The following is a 17,211-nucleotide window of genomic DNA, read 5'->3' as shown; positions in this document are numbered from 1 at the left end:
CTGCTATGGAGAGTATAATAACTAGCAAGTTAATTTATAATTTATTTTTTTTTTTGTAAAATTCAAAAGCATGCACTTGTTTCCAGCTACCCTGGAATGCATCTCTGCAGTGTGTGTGTAAAGCTCTGAATGGTGCTGGGCTACGTGCATACTTTTATGTGCACTAAGCCCTGGGCTATTTTATTATAGCTATTTATGTGCATTTAACTGGGTTTTCTGCACATAAGTGGCTCTGAAGACTTGGCCCTAAATGTAGTTCTAAATATATACATTGACATTCAGTATATAAAAAGAAGGATTCCATTGTGCTTGCAATGGAATGGAGAAGCCAGGATGAATATTTATTTATTTATTTATTTACTTACATAATTGTATATACCGCTGATTTCCAGAAATGATCCAATGTGGTTTACAACACTGCTTTCATGAATTATATTAAAACCATAGACAAAGCACAGAGGGATGTTAACTTTCTAACCAGCACGTGGGTGCACATTGTCGTGCGCACATCAGCCCGTACCCAAGGACATAGCCATTTTATCACTTGCACGTATATACGATGCATACCAAATTTTAAGTGGGCACGTGCAAGGGCATGAAAATCCTGCTTCTATTACATAAGTGGGGGGATTTTAAAAGGGCTGCACACTAACACCATTACCAGTTTATTAGTGCAGCCACGAGTTCACCCAGTTAACAGCTAGGTCCTCCAGACCCCCTTAGTTTGATAGCCTGTACGCCCCTCAATTACCCCACACCCTTTAAACCCCTCCGAAATGGCTCAGTCTTTTTCTTTTATATCTTACTCAACATCCATAGCAGAAGTAAAGTTACACCGCAGGGAACTTTGGCATGCATCAGGGGGCTTAAGTATTTAGGGGCGCATCTCTTGGCCAGGCCCCAACATGCCCATACCCCATCCAGGCCACACCCATTCCCCACCCCTTTTTGCAAAGTTTTGAGATGTGCACACCGTGGCATTTACTCGTGTATCTGGGTGCTTTTTAAAATACGGTCACTGTGCACGAGCCTGACTTCTTCACACATGCCCTAATTAATGTGTGCCAGGCTTTTAAAATTCACCTTTAAATCAATAAAATTGCATCACAAACACATTAAAATTAACTGAATGCTTCAGCAAAATAAAAAATCGTCAATTTCTTTTTAAAAGATTTCAATGTATCTAAGCTGGAAGTGCATTCCATAGCTCAGGTGCAATATGCGAAAAAGCTGTTTTACATGTTGTTTGTAACCTATGTTCCCGCACAGAGGGAATAGTCTGCAAATTTTCAGAATTAGATCTCACCTGCCTTGCTGGAAAATATTTCATAAATTTATCTACAAGTGAGCAGGGGTCTTCCAAATTTATGAACTTAAACACAATAGTTAAAATTTTGAATTCCATGCGCCAATTGGTTGCAACTAATTGGTGCACACAATTTTTGTGCAACCAATGTAATTGGCACAAATCTAGACTGATATGAGCATGATACTTTAGACCAGTGGTTCTCAACCTTTTTTCTGTCAGGACACACCTGATAGTTCTCACATGCAGGACACACCTCAGCAATAGGTATAAAGCAGAACTAGAACATTTCCCATACAACTCACCATACAAAAAAGATATTCTGGTGCTATCTCAATAACAGCAACACAAACTCCCTCTACTACCAGGCGCAATAGCCCTACTTATAAAAAGACAGCAGTTCACCACCAATGCATGTCCTAGTGAGAAAACACAACAAATAAGGTGAGATATTTTACTAGTCTTCATGCTAGTTAAATACCTCACTTCGGTTGTACACACAAGATCGACCTTCACCAAGTATAAAAAGACTACAAATTACAAATATGGAGACAGAAACTGGAATGTAAACCCAAAAAAGCCACTCTGCATGCAGTACAAAACTGGAGAAATGGAAACAGAAATAATGCGCCTAATATAGTACCTGGATCTGCAATAATGCACACAACCTAATCCGCACAAAGTTACACCTGCATTATGGCATGCACGTCAACAGTAACAACCCTATCTATGAAAAGGTAACACTACAAATATTAAACCAGGCCCTAAACACCAATATACCTCCAATTAGGACAGAAAAAGCCAAGCTGTTATAGATTCCCTCACAGAAATAATTGTAAAACTATATGAAAAAATGTTTCAAAACAGCTGATGAACAGAACATCATCTAACAATTAAAAACTCTTAAAACTTATTAAAAATTCTCCAAACACCAATAAAATATTTCAAAACAGCAGATACATCACATACTACCCAATAATTAAAATGGTAGTCAATCAAGAAAAATAACTTTAAAAGCCATTTTTACTTACCCTCTCCAACAGTTCTCCTACTCCTTTCCCTTGCAGGCCACACCAGAAGCAGCACTAGCTGCTGAAGCTGTCCTCACGGTCCTCTTCCTTAGGGACCACAACCAGTCTCTTCTCTCCTTCTCTCTCTCTCTCTCTCTCTCACAGACATACACACACACACACTCACTCGTACACCAGTCACACCCTCAGGACTAGTTTCTGTCTCTCACACACACCAATCATCTCCCCTGACCAGTCTCTCACACATTCACACACACACCTGTCACCTCCCTGAGCAGTCTTTCTCACTCATACACACGTCACCTCTCTGACCAGTCTCTCTCAATCACACAATGCTCTGTCTATCTCACTTAAACATAGGCTGTCAATCACATACATGCTCTCTCTATTTCACTTACACACAAGATCTCAATCACATACATGGCCCCCTCTCTCTCTCACAGCCACAGCTAGCTGGAAACATGCTCCTTCTCTCTCTCTCTCTCTCTCTCTCTCTCTCTCTCACACACACACACACACAGAAGTACCATCCCTCTCTCCCATAGACACACACACATACAGAAGCACCCGCCCCCTCTCACATACACACACCACACACACACACACAAGCCCCTTCCCCTTCCCACATTTCACCACACACACACACACAAGCACTCTCCCTATCTCTCATGCATATCACACATACAAGCACCCTCCCTGCCTCACATGCATATCACACACACAAGCACCCTCCCTGTTTCACATACACATCCCACACACACACACATAAAAGCACCATCCTTCTCTCACATACATACACACACAGACACAAAAGCACCCTCCTTCTCTCACATACATGCACACACACATTGGCCCCCAGCTAAACAGCTCGTATCTTCGGCCCCACTGGGGCGAATGCTTTCCCCAGCACCTCTGTGTGCTGGGGAAAGCATTTGCACTGCGTAACAGCATATGTACTTTCAGTCACTCCAGAATGGAGCGTTCCCTAGGGCACAGGTAGGTTGGGGAAGTGAAGTAGTGTGTAAGAGCATGGAAGTAGCCCAGTGGTTAGAGCAGCGGGCTGACAGCCATTGAAGTCAGGGGTCATTTCCCTCTGATGCTTCTTGTGACCTTAAGCAAGTCACTTCACCCTCTGTATCCTCCGGGGGACTCATTTACTAGGCTGTGTTAGAAATGTACCTCATGGTAAACAGCATCTACCGCACTGTAAATGTTTTAACTCAGCACTAACCTGTGGTATTTAAAAAGACTGCATGTTGTTCTCACAGGTATGCAAATGAGATGATTTTCATGAAAATTCTCTAGGCCCCACTAGAGTGCCAGGGATATAGAGTTACTCAAGGAGGGGGTCGGAGGGTAGGCTGAGGTGGTGTGAGTTGAAACCTGGGATTTATTTTATCATTCATAAGGGAAGAAGTGGAGGCCTGAGCATGGGATTGGCAACTTAAAATATTTTTCTTTCACTTAGGCTGCCTCAAGGGGCAGCTGGGGGAGGGGAGAGGGGAGAGGGGAGAGATGGAGTAGGCTCCAAGACCCCTAGGTGTTCTGCTGCTACCAGGGGCAGGATACTTTTAAGCCCGCTTGGCACCTTTAAAAGATGGCAGCCCTTGTACAGAATTTCCAGAGGACAACTAAGCGGTGGCATTTTTCCCACAGCGGTTTTCCTGCTGATATATTTTTCCTGTGGGATTTCCCCTCTGGGGAAAACACCATAGCTTAATTAATGGCCCCCTTAGTTTGTAAACCCTCAGGGGCCAGGGAAAATACCTACTGTACCTGAATGCAACTCGCCTTGAGCTACCAAGGGAAAGATGAAAGATAAATCAAATATATAAGATATAGATATTAGGGAAGTGCATTCATATTCTAACAAGCTGTTTCACTGGAAAATTAAATTTAAAAGGGGGAAAAGAAATTTCATGTTCATTTTGTTTCATTTCAGTTTTGTAAATTAATGCACGCCATTTGAATTTCCTGCAGGATATTTGCAAATAGCAGGTATTATTTCTAAAACAAAATGAATTAAGAGCAAAAAAATTGAAATCACCATGGAAACCCCTCCCCCCAAAATGACCCAAAACACAAGCAAAAATTGGCAGCTGCACCCTCCTAGCCTACTCATCTTTTTTTCTTGTAGATTTTGACCTGCTCTTCCATTTCTAAGTAAAAATAACTTATAAGCATGTTTACTATCAAAATGTTCATGATGGGGAATAATTACAGTAAATAAGAATGCACAATGAGGTTTATCACAATAAAAAGTATTTATTGTAGGTCCTTTTGGGTTTTTTTTTTGGCTGATGGTTTCCAACTCAAATCAGAATCTGCCCTACATATATTCACAACTACCCAGTGTGGGAGTGGAGGTGGGGAGTTCGAGTCTAATTTTTAATCTTTTCTCAAACACGGAGCATCTCCTCTAAGTGACGCACGCTGTGGCTCCCTCGAGAAGCTGGCACAAGTGCACTCTTAAGGCAGTCAGTATTGCCACTCTCGAGCAGGAGCTAGGTCCAGCAATTAAATCTAGGTTTTCCCACTGAGTGATTAGGGCTGGCCTACGACCATTTCTTTTAAATGTCAAAACACCCACCTTCCCTCCCAGAGCCCTTCATTTTCCCTCTAAGAGAAAAGGAGAACACAGGATCCAGAAAAGACTCAGCAACTTCTCTTGCAAATAAATAAATGGAAATCTTGCATTTGCTAAGTGTTCCTCAACTCGCTCTCGGTGTCCGAAATGTGGAACAGACAGAGTCATTCCCATTGTACTGTGAGGAAAATGTTAACACAAGACTCCAGTACAAACTCCCCAAATAATGCCCCAAACAAATAATATAAGCAAATCTGCTTCAAGAAGCGAGTTTATGCAAAACAAACACAGAAATTACAAGGGGGGGGGGGGGGTGGAAGCATGTGGATATGCACTTCCTGAGTTTCCCTTTTTCTTTATCAGTAGGGAGGGCACGCTTATAACTGTGAGGGTTGGGATAAAGTCTGTGTGCACCTGCTCTGTGCATGTTTTACCCCAGATTTTCAAAGAGAACTTATGCGCATACGTTGGCCTTGAAAAATTGTGCCTTATTGCCCTGGTACATCTACAAACTCACCTGTTCAAAGTTAAACCTGCTCTATCAAGGTCACAGCTTGCACGAGTGACATTCCGTGCGTGCATTTTAAAATTTACGCGTAATTCATCACTCCGCCCTGCGGAATACGTCTCCCCGGGTCACGTAAAAGTATGTAGAAAGCCAGGCTTATGAGCATACTTTTACGTGCACTGAACCCTAGACTATTTTATAACAGCTATTTGAATGCACAAAACCCTGTTTCCGACCCAGAAAAGGCTTTGAAAAATCAGACCCTAAAGGGATGAGGGAAAGAGAAACTTTTACTTGTCCTGCCCTAGTTATTATACAGCATTTGATATCACACACGGGGGCAGGCAGATAATAAGGAACTGATGATAGCATCTTCGGAATGCAATGAGCCTAATCAGATGGACAGGTCTTTGTCACGAACCCTTGATAAAGAGCACAGCACAAAGCAATGTTGTGAGCTCTTCTCCCTGGTTGCCTAGTTGCATGATGTAGACCTTTGATGAACCATTTTAATGCACTGAGAATGAAAGGCAAAGTTTTATTCATTGTCAGGCCTACTTCTATTTACATATCGGCAGAATTCTGAGTGCCTTACTGCTGTATATTGCCTTTTGATTTCAATGCACTAAAATACTGTCTAGGAAAAGATAAAGAAAATAAAGGGGGGGGGGGGTAGGAAGAACGAACAACTTTGGGAGTCAATGTAATAAGTTGCACTAAAGCTACCATGGGTTTTTGCGTGTACTTGCGCAGTTTTTTGCGCGCATTTTCCCACGCTAGTCTTATGAGTGTATGGAATAGTGGGTTCAGCATGGGATAAATGAATGGATAAGCCCGCTTAAAAATCCATTGGCTGGTTTTTCAGGAGTGCATGCAAATGAGGAGTCTCACCAGTGTTTACAGACACAGAAAAGAATTGGGGGGGGGGGGGGGTGTTTCAGACAATGTCAACACTTAACAAAGAAGCCATACAGAATTACACAAAACTGGAAATATGCTAGTTAGATATTTCCAGTCTCTTGGAAAGGCTGATAACAATTAGTCTTCTCTATATCCTAAAGTCTACAAACCCAGAAACCTTGGGAGAGCGATTATATATTGTAAATCATACTTTGTAAGACATCTTGGGCAGCACTCGCAAGCCGAAATAGAAATATGAAGTGTTAAGTAAAGAATGAATATATGGCATTATAATACTCTTGAAGGAAAATCTGGACTAATAGATGGAATTCTTATACCTCTTTAAAAGCAAATAGGGAAAGCAGAAACATAGCTTTAGGAATGCTTTCCAAAATAGATATGTAGAAGGTGTGTGTGTGTGTGTGTATGTGTGTATGTATGTGTGTGTGTGTGGTTGTGGGGGAGTTTTGTAGTAGGGGTGTATTTGTGGGAAATAGTTTGGATTTATACGGGGAGTATAAGTGAAAGGTGTAGCGTGAAGCGAGTGTCGTGTTGGATGAAGTTGTGTGTGAGGGATGTCTGTATGTGCATATGAATGGTTGAGTGTAAGTGGTAGAGATGTATGTTTGGTGAAGTGGGAGTATGTATGGGAGGATATAGTGCTGTTTGTGGGAGGTATATCTGGGTGATGAATATGTGGAGTGTGTGTGTTTTTGGAGGTGATTGTGTGGCTGGCAGGAATTTGTGGAATAGTTCTGTATGGGGTTGTAGGATGTGATCTTGGAGATTATGGTTGAGAGTTTATAGGTAGTAGATGTGGTTATGAGGGAGTGTGTGAGGGTGTTTGTGGATGAGTGTTTTATGTGAGTGAGATTATGCAAGAGTTGTGTGTAACTTAGATGTGTTTGAAGGGATTGTATGTGAGGTGTTTTTACGGAGGGGGTGAATCACAAAGATGTCATTTATTTTCTGTGTCTCTGTTAGTGTGTTGATGTGGATGGGGGTAGGTGAGGGTGTGCTGAAGCAGGTACGTGAGATGTGTGGGGTTGCATGTGTGTTGGGTGCAGGAAGGTCTGGGATGTGAGTTGGTGGGTGTACGTGTGAGGGGGAGGGCATGAGGTATGGGATATGTGAGGCGGGTGTGTGTGCATATGGTGGTGCATGTGATGATATAAAGGCAGTTATGTAATGGTGTCTGTGAAGGGTGTGTTTGTGTATGAAATAGATGTATGTGGGGGTGTAGGAGCAGGAGGAATGTGTTTTAACTAGTGTGTGTGCGAGGAGTTTGGTGGGAATTGTGTGGAAATATTTATGGGTGTGATGGGCATGGATGCTTGTATGAGTAGTGTGCAAGCTGGGGGTTTGGGGATGGGTTCTGTAAGGGTAGAGTATATTTGTAAAGTATGAGTTTGTGAAAACATTTACGGGGGGGGCATGCTGTGGGGGTGGGGTACTTTGGAAGTGCCTTTTTGTGTCATTGTTTGACAGTTGCCTCAGTTATTTTTCTTGTCTCTGTCTCTCTCTGCCTATGTTGCTTGGTCCCAAAGTGCTGATAGGGTGTGGTTGGGGGAGATTTTTACAATGTTCTCTCACCCTAGCTTGATGGACTCTCTACCAGGGTACTATCAAGCTAGGGCGAGAGAACATTGAAGTAATCTCTTCTTAGTCTGACTTTTCTCACTCCAAATGACATCAAATCTTCACCGAGGTTTACTGTGCAGTTCGTACATCTTACTCTGATGTAAAACTGGCCCCAAAACCCTAGACCACCATCAAAACCTCACCTCGAGTTACTAGCTGGCCTTCCTATATGATATAAATAGTTGACTACTATGAAAGCCTTATAAAGAGTTTCTCTCTCTCTCTCTCTCTCTCTCTCACATCATTCATGTAAAAATTATCACATTTTGATAAATCTAGGCCTACATTAGCTAGCCAGCTAACTCAACTCTCCCCAGTGATGCCCCCAAAACACCCCTTATCTAGCCAGATAAGTGCCAAAATCTTCATTTAGCATAACTCAGAAGTTATATGGCTAAATGCTTTTGAATATGGACTTCATGGGAACCACCAAGTAGATGCCTCGTGGTAATACACTAAATTTATAAATAACTGGAACTAAACAGTGGTAAGAGTATAACAATCAACTTATGTAATAAACCATGTTTAATACAAAGGCCAATAATTATTTATGCACTAAAGAGCTTGCAACAACAACCCTCATATAAAACCTGCAATATATGTGTTCTTCAATGGGTCAATATTTCTTCACTTAAATGAACGCCTTAGGTACCCGCTCCTTGGGGGCCTTGTTATATTCTGGCTATCTGCTCCTCGGAGGGCCTTCCTGCCTGGAGATTCCTGTCATCCTTATCCAGGTCATCGCTAGTTGAGTCTTGTGAGTTCTACTATCGCTTGTGAGTTCTACTATCGCTTCAACCATTTAACTGACGGAACCGCCGGTGTACCCTGGGCCACTACCGTGCTCATCCCAGCTACCCTTCTACACTCCGGAGTAAGTCCCATCATCTACTTCACTCTGCTGACCTTTTGCACCTCTCTGAAATACTACGCGCTGATCCTCGGCATACCCCGTGCTGCGGGCCACTACCGGATCCATCCTGAGGGGTACTATCTTGAAAGGAGTTCCCTGGCGTACCCCGCTCTGTGGGCCACTACCAGGGATATCTACATTGAGCTGCCTTACTACTCTGGACTGTGTCTTCTCTCTATGCTGTGGGTATCTCCCACAATTCCAGTACAATAAAGTCTCTCTCATCTGTGTCCATCTCTGCTGAGGCCATGCCTATCGTAGTGAGTCCCCACAGGGCTCCTCCCTGTGGGTGGAGTCAGCTCTCACTATGATCTAGGGTCCACAACAACACCAGATTTAACAACAAGGTTTAATAAGCCACAGTCTTCATGGATTTACACAAGGCAAATCTTGTCTCACTAATCTGCTATATTTTTTGAAGGGATTAATAAACATGTGGATAACAGTGAGCAGGTAGATGTAAGTATATTTGGATTTTCAGAAGGTGTTTGACAAAGTGTCCTATGAAAAACTCCTGACAAAATTAAAAAGTCACGAGATAGACAGCAATGTCCTATTGTGCATTGCAAACTAGTTAAAAGATAGGAGACAGCAAGTAGGACTAAATGGTCAGTGTTCTCAATGAAAAAGGGTAAACAGTGTAGTGCCTCAAGGATCTGTACTGAAACCAGTGTTTTTTATTATATTTATAAATGATCCCTGAAAAAAGGAACAATGAGTGAGGTGACTAAATCTGTAGACAACACAAAATTATTCCGAATTGTTAAATCACAAGCAGATTGTCGAAAAGCGCAGGGGGACCTTGCAAGACTAGAAGTCTGGGTATTCTAATATCAGATGAAATTTAATATGGACAAATGCAAAATGATGTGAATGGGGAAAAGTAACCCACACTATAGTAACACCATGTTAGGTGCCTTATTAGGAGTTACCACCCAGGAAAACATCTGGGCATCCTAGTGGACAAAACTTTGAATTCCTCAGCTCAGTGTGTGGTGGCGGTCAAAAAAGCAAACAGAATGTTAAAAATTATTAAGAAAGGAATGGAGAATAAAATTGAGAATGTCATAAATCATCTGTATAGCTCCATGGTGAGGCAGCACCTGGAGTATTGTGCGCAATTCTGGTCACCAAATCTCAAAAAATATGTTGTATTGGAAAATATACAGAGAAGGATGACCAAAATGATAAAGGGGGTTAGAACAGCTCCCCTATGAGGATAGGCTAAAGAGGTTAGGGCTGTTCAGCTTGGACAAAAAGGGGGATATGATAGAGTTCTATGAACCATGAGTGAAATAAAATGGGTAAATGTAAATTGGTTATTTACTCTTTCAAAAAATACAAAGACTAGGAGACACAATTAAAACTCTGGAATTCATTGCTAGAGGATGTCGTTAAGGCAGTTAGTGTAGCTGCCTTAAAAATATAAAACATTTTTGGACAAGTGCCTAGAGGAGAAGGCTGTAAACTGTTATTATCCAAGTAGACTTAGGAAATAGCCACTACTTATCCCTGGTCATTAGCAGCATGGGTTCTATTTACTATTTGGGATCTTGCCTTGCTTGGCCACTATTGGAAACAGGATACTGGGCTTGATGGACCCTCGGTCTGACGCAGCATGACAAGTCTTATGTTCTTAGGTTCTAAGTGGCAATTTCTGTGCGTTAAGTTGGTCAATTTTAAAACATAAGCACGTAAATTAACTTAGTTTATCAATTAGTCCACCAGTTTGCCCAGTACTCCTCTAGGTCATTGAGACCTTCCTGGTTCTTCAGCCTAAACTTTCTTTAGTACACCCAGATCTCTCACCCAGATAATTAGCAGGTGTAAAAATACGCAAGTAACTTGGGAAATGCACGCATGTATCTTTAAAATAGCAACTTATGCGCTTAAGTGTTTGCCCCACCCAGGAATGCTCCTTCTATACATGGGTATATGTGCCCATGAAAGTGAAAATGCATGCATACTTTTATAAAAAGCAGAATATGTGAGCAGATGCTACTTTTGTGTACATCTGCTAAACTTGTTCCTGAGGCAGTAGAGAGTGAAGTGATTTGCCTAAGGTCACAAGGAACAGCAGTGGGTTTTGAACCCTGGCTCTCTCTTGCTCAAGGTATAAGGCTACTCCGCCACTCGTGAAGGAAAGTACAGATACATGGCTAGTTAGGTTTAATCAAGGTTTTGCATTCTGAATCTCACTACTACTACCACTATTTATAATTTTCAAAATGCTAATAGACATACACAGCACTGTACAGATGCATATAAAAGGCAGTCCCTTCTCCATGGAGCTTACAATCTAGTCAAGAGAAACATACATGACAAACAATGGTTTGCGGAAATTATATTCATGGTAGGGGAGTGTTTAGGATTTAAAAGCAGTCTCAAAGAGGTGGCTTTTTAGACTGGATTTGAATATGGGTGGAGAGGGTACGTGACACACTGAATTGAAACCAGAAGACCTCAGAAGGAGCCTACGTTGTCATTTCTGTGTGCCTAAAGGGTCTTCCTCTCTATATCTGAACTCTGAAAAACTCAGTAGAATATTTTTGTTCTGCCGGAAGATGAAGCCATTTCCATAATGGCTGGTTTTGAACTCTTCTTCTGTTTAGTAATAAATGACAAAGTTCATAAGCCCCGCAATGCTTGTCTCCATAATTAATTTGACATCTGTAATTCCTGAAGTCTGAACCAGCAGACAGAGGCTGCCAAACAACTTGAGTGGAAAAACAATAGCAATGGTTTCATTTTATTGCTTTCTGATTTATTTAATCTATTTTTTTTTTTTTTTTTTTGCAAATCAAATCATGAAATTCTAGCAGGGACACACAGTGCTTGTTTTTCCAATAATAATTTTTGAAATTATTTCAGAATTGCTAGGTAGATGTAATACACATAGCACTGCCTGACTACTCTTGTTGCCATGTGTATTGTAGCCCTTACTGGTTTCTGAGTGACCCTTGTTGGTTAGCTCTGAATAGGAAAGTACAGGCTGAAAAATATTGGGTCATGTCATGTCATATCATGTAGGGGTTGATTTTCATTGTCATTAATGTTTTCCCAATTTTTTTTTCAGTTTTTTATGTTTCAGAAAGAGTATGCACTGTTTCCAAATAGTGCACTCTAAAAACGAATTGAAGAAAAACACATTTTGTGGGTTTTTTCCCTATCGTTTCATTTTGAAAATGACAAGAAATGATATAGACCTTGTCTAGGTTGTTTCAAATGAATGCATATCCCTAGTTCTGAATTTTCTAAAACAAAAAAAAAAAGCAGAGTACTGTATATTAGATGAATTCAACTGATTCCACCTAGTGGGAGCAAAGAAAAAAAGAATCAGTCTAAGCAAACACAAACCAATTTTAACGTGCCTGCAAATCATAAATAAGAAACATTGAACAGGGGAAAATTAAATATTTAAAATCAACACATAATCTGGAGGGATGGGGTCAGAAGGGATGTGAAGCAAATTATTTTTGGTTTGGTTCAATTTGTTTATTTTTGGCCTGTTTTTTTTTCCAATTTTTCTTCTGGAGGGGGAGGGAGTAACCATGCAAATTTGTTATTTTGGCAAATAGGCGATGGAGAGTGAAGTGACTTGTTCAAGGTCACAAGGAGCATCATTCACTCCCTCTGCAATTCCCTTTATAAAGTCAGTGAAGGAGAAATCTTCCAGAGGAGTCCTTCTCCGTTCATTTGGAGGAGAGGAATCCAAGGGGAATCTTGATGACCTCTCCTGATCAGAGAAGTTTCCACCATCTGCTTATGTTTGAACCTTGGATAATTTTGTGTCATTGCAAATTTCATCATCTCACTTATTGCTCCCTCTTCAAGATCATTAAAGAATATATTAAATAACACTGGTCCCAGAACAGTTACAATTTCTCTTCGAAAAGCAAGACAAAAAGCCTAAGATGTGGAGCTGTCTGCTTAATGTATGCAACAGATAGTTCACCGATACATTGGTTCAAGCCAAGGTATATTAGCAGTTACATAATAAACCTGTAGGAGGTCTTCAGTGTCTTTCACAAAAATAAATGACTTAAGTTGTGTATCTAGTGCTGAAAATTAATGCTAAGCATCCAGGTATTTTCCCCTGTCCTGAATCTCTCCCTGTAGCCACTCGTTTGAAGGTTCCTGAATCTAGGAGCCTAGTGAAAATAGGAATACAAATATAGGAGCTCAATCCTAGTATATTTTCAAAAGGCCCAATTTAGGGGCCTAAATCTCAAAATTAGGATCCTAAATCCTCTGAAATTTGATCTCTAAGTGTATGCAGATCTGTCTCATGCATATTCATTGTGGATATTCCAAAAACCCAACTGGTTAGGTATGTTTCCAGAAGAGAACCACTGGTTTGAAGTAGGCTTACCATGCGAATCCATATCAAAGAAACATAGAAACATGATGACAGAGGATGACCATACTCCCTATCTAGTCGGCCCATCCACACCAACTGCTCAGCAATAGAATCCCCACAACTCCCTCAGAAATCCTCTATGATTGTCCCATGTTTCTTGAAATCAGATAGTGTTATCCTTTCCACTACCACCACCAATGGGAAACTGTTCCATGTACTACCACCATTTTTGTAATGAGATATTTCCTTAGATTACTCCTAAGTCTATCCTCTTTCACCTTCATCCTATGACTCCTCATTCCAGAGCCTCCTGTACATTGATACTTTGAATGATATTTAAATATCTTTAACATATCTCCCCTATCCTGTATTTTTTCAAGGGTATACATGTTTAGATCTTTAAGAATATTCCAATATACTTTAGAATTACGACCACTGACCATTTTAGCAGCTACTATCTGGACGAACTTCATTTGATTTATATCCTTTTAAATGTGCGTTATCCAAAATTATACACAATATTCCAAATGAGGTTTCACTGGGGTCTTATGAAGGGGCAATATCATCTCCTCTTTTTCTGCTGATCTTTCCTCTCCCTATACACCAAAGTATCCTTCTAGAACTTGCTATTGTCTTATCCATCTGTTTGGCCCTACCTTGAGACCAACAGATACAATTACCCCAAGATTCAGCACTTGTTTCATGCTTAGGAGAATTTTACCTCCTACACCTTACAGCTCCCATGAGTTTTTGCAGCCCAAATGCCTGATTCTGCAATATTTAGCATTAAATATTATCTGCCAGACTTTAGACGATTCCTTAAGTTTCACTAAATATATCCTATAGGGGTGTGCAGGGAAAATTTAATTTTTGTTTTTGGGTTCTTTTTAACCCATAGTATCATTTCGTTTAATGATTATTTTGTTTCTGTAGTTTATAGAAAAAAAAAGCATTAAAAAATGCAACAATAAAAATTAAACGGGACCTTCCTTAGACCCCTACTCCCCCATCTCTCCCACCCCAAAAACTTCTGGCACCAGGAATGTCCACACCTCTCCTTTTACTCTGTCTATGGGGGGTTTCATTGACAAGTTGGCCTGAGGCCTAGGCCTAGGCCCAGCTCCAATGCTGGAGTCCATTCTGGAGGCCAACTTCCAATGCCAAGGCCTCAGCCTAGGCCTAGGCCCAGGCCTCTACACCAGAGGCTGAGTTATGACACTGAGGCCTAGGCCTAGGCCCAGGACCAGGTTCAGGTCCAAAGCCAGGTCCCAGCCCAGAGAACAGGTCCCATCATGGGAACATTAGCCTAGGCCAATGTCTGATGCCAGTGTCCAACCTGGAGGCCAGATCCTGAGGCTAAGATCCAGGCTCATGTCCAATGCTGGGGCCTAGCCAAGCCAATGTTGGGCCTTGGCCAAGATCCAGACCTGATGTGAGGCCTATCCTAGATGCCTGGTCCTGACACAAAGGCCTTAGCGTAGGCACGGGCCTTATACTGAGGCCTGGCCCAGAGGCTGGGTTTCAACACTGAGGCCTCAGTCCAGGCTCAGAAGCCAGAGTCCAGGCCTCGAGACATTTTCTTCCATCTATGCTCTCTTCAAAATGATGCCCTCTGCTTGAAGGACTCACCAGATTTCCATCTCTCCAGTGCCTTCCTCCTGAGTGGAAGAAACCATTTTGTTGTATCTCATTCATTTTAACAGCCATAGATCACAATGGCACCCTCTGCTCATGAGTAAGATGCTGGAGACCTCACTCTGGTGCATCTTCCAAGCAGAGGATGTCATTATGAAGAGGACATTGATGGAAGATGATATCTGGAGGCTTTGCCCCTAGCCTCTGGTCCTGGATATAAGAACACCCCCCCTAACCCCAACCCACCTCCCGAAAACTCACCCTGAATCAAAGTGCCTCCTTACAATGGTCCATATATTTAGTGTCAAGCTGAGCCTTTTAAAGAGGCTCTCTCTCTCTCTCTCTCTGTGTAAAGCTGCAAACATATGTGCATGAAGAATATTTTTTTATAACCTAGGAGTATACTTTATAAAATAGTGCGTATCTTTGCACATGGTGAGATGCACACGTTTATGGGTGCACACGCGGCCCTTTTAAAATCTACCCATAAGGTTTTGGGGGTATATTTTCTCTTTTTTAGGCTCTTCTAAAATCCAAGAGTCCCTCTTATGATAAGTATCTTTTTTCCCTTTTGTTTTTACTGTCCACTTTCAGTGTTGTCTGTCCCTTTATGTTACTTTCCTTTAGAGCTCAATTAGATTCTGCTAGCTTGGTAGTCTGGCCAGACCTAAGGTGTGATTTCCTTTTGTAGCTTTATTTACTAGGGATGTGCATTCATTTACGATGAAATAGGAAATATAGACGATATTTCCTATTTCATCGCGTTCCGGGAGGGTCGACAAAACAATAGGAAAACCCATTAAATTTCATGCGGTTTTCTTATCGTTTTTTGGGGGGGAGAAAGGGCACATTAAAAAAAAAACCCAAACCACCCCAACCCTTCCAATTTAATTAATTGCACCCCCCACCCTCTCAACCCCCCAAGACTTCCTCGACCCCCCCCCCCCCCAAGACTTACCAAAAGTCCCTGGTGGTCCAGTGGGGTCCCGGGAGTGATCTCCCCCTCTCGGGTCGTCGGCTGCCATTAATAAAAATGGCACCGATGGCCCTTTGCCCTTACCATGTGACAGGGGCTATCCATGCCATTGGTTAGCCCGTCACATGGTAGAAGCAATGGATGGCCCACGCCATTTGGTGCTGGCCATCCATTGCTCCTACCATGTGACAGAGGCTGGCCAATGGCACCAATAGCCCCTATCACATAGTAAGGGCAAAGGGCCACTGGTGCCATTTTGTTTGCTGGCAGCTGACGACCCGAGAGCAGGCGATCACTCCCGGGACCCCTACTGGACCATCAGGGAATTTGGTAAGTTTTGGAGGGACTGGGAGAATGGGGGTTGGGGTGGGTTGTTTTTTTTTGTTTCGGGACAGCCGAAAAAAAATCGGCCCGAACCATGGGAAACGTAATTTCCTGAAGTGGGCCGATAACGAAGGCCGAACTAGAAGGTTCAGCCGAATCACATCTCTAGGATTTACACATTTATCTGGGATCCAAGCTCAATCCGTTGTGATGCAATCTCTGAAGCGATGGACTCTAGCACAGCAACTATCTCCTCCAGACTATGGGTCCTTAGGTTGCTGGCATCTGGTCCTCTGTCAGTGTGCCTACTACCTAATTATTCCAAATCAAAAACAAAGACTACCTCCCAGCACCGAATTATCTTCTGCGAGTTAAAGGTCTTTCTGCTATGGATGTCCAGTGGCTTGGACTGTTTTATCTAGCTAAAGAAAAGAAATGATAATCAGAAAGTCTCTGTCTTTAATTTCAGGGGAACAGCAGTTACTGTACACATAAAACAAAATCCCACTCTTCTTTAATTAGAACAGGCCAAAAACAATTACCGCATTCCGTTCAATTGATTCTACTATTAACTACTAGAGATGTGCATTCTTTTATCATGAATTAAGCAATTTCAATGAAATTGTTTAATTCGTGGTTCGGGGGACCCAAACCCCGAAACAGATTTTCCCAGAACTTCGGGGAAAATTTGTTTTTTGGGTTAGTGCGGGGGGGGGAGGGGCACATTTATTTTAAAAAAACAAAACACCCCAACCCTTCAATTTTACTTTTTTATAACCCACCCACCATCCCAATTCCTCCCCAAGACTTACTAAAAGCCCTAGTGGTCCAGCTTCCAGTGCCATTTGGTCAGTCCCTGTCACATGGTAGGAGCAATGGACAGCCAGCGCCATCTTAGAAAATGTTTTTTTTCCGATTCATTTTTTTTCGATTCATTTTCTGACTCATTTTTCCCATTCCGCACTGCCGAAAAACGATCTGCAAGAAAACGAAATTTTCCAACGAAGCGCCCGAACCAAAATCCGACCCA

This window comes from Rhinatrema bivittatum, chromosome 3 (genome assembly GCF_901001135.1).
Source record: "Rhinatrema bivittatum chromosome 3, aRhiBiv1.1, whole genome shotgun sequence".
In the NCBI taxonomy this organism is placed as follows: domain Eukaryota; kingdom Metazoa; phylum Chordata; class Amphibia; order Gymnophiona; family Rhinatrematidae; genus Rhinatrema; species Rhinatrema bivittatum.
Note: the sequence above shows the minus strand (reverse complement) of the source record.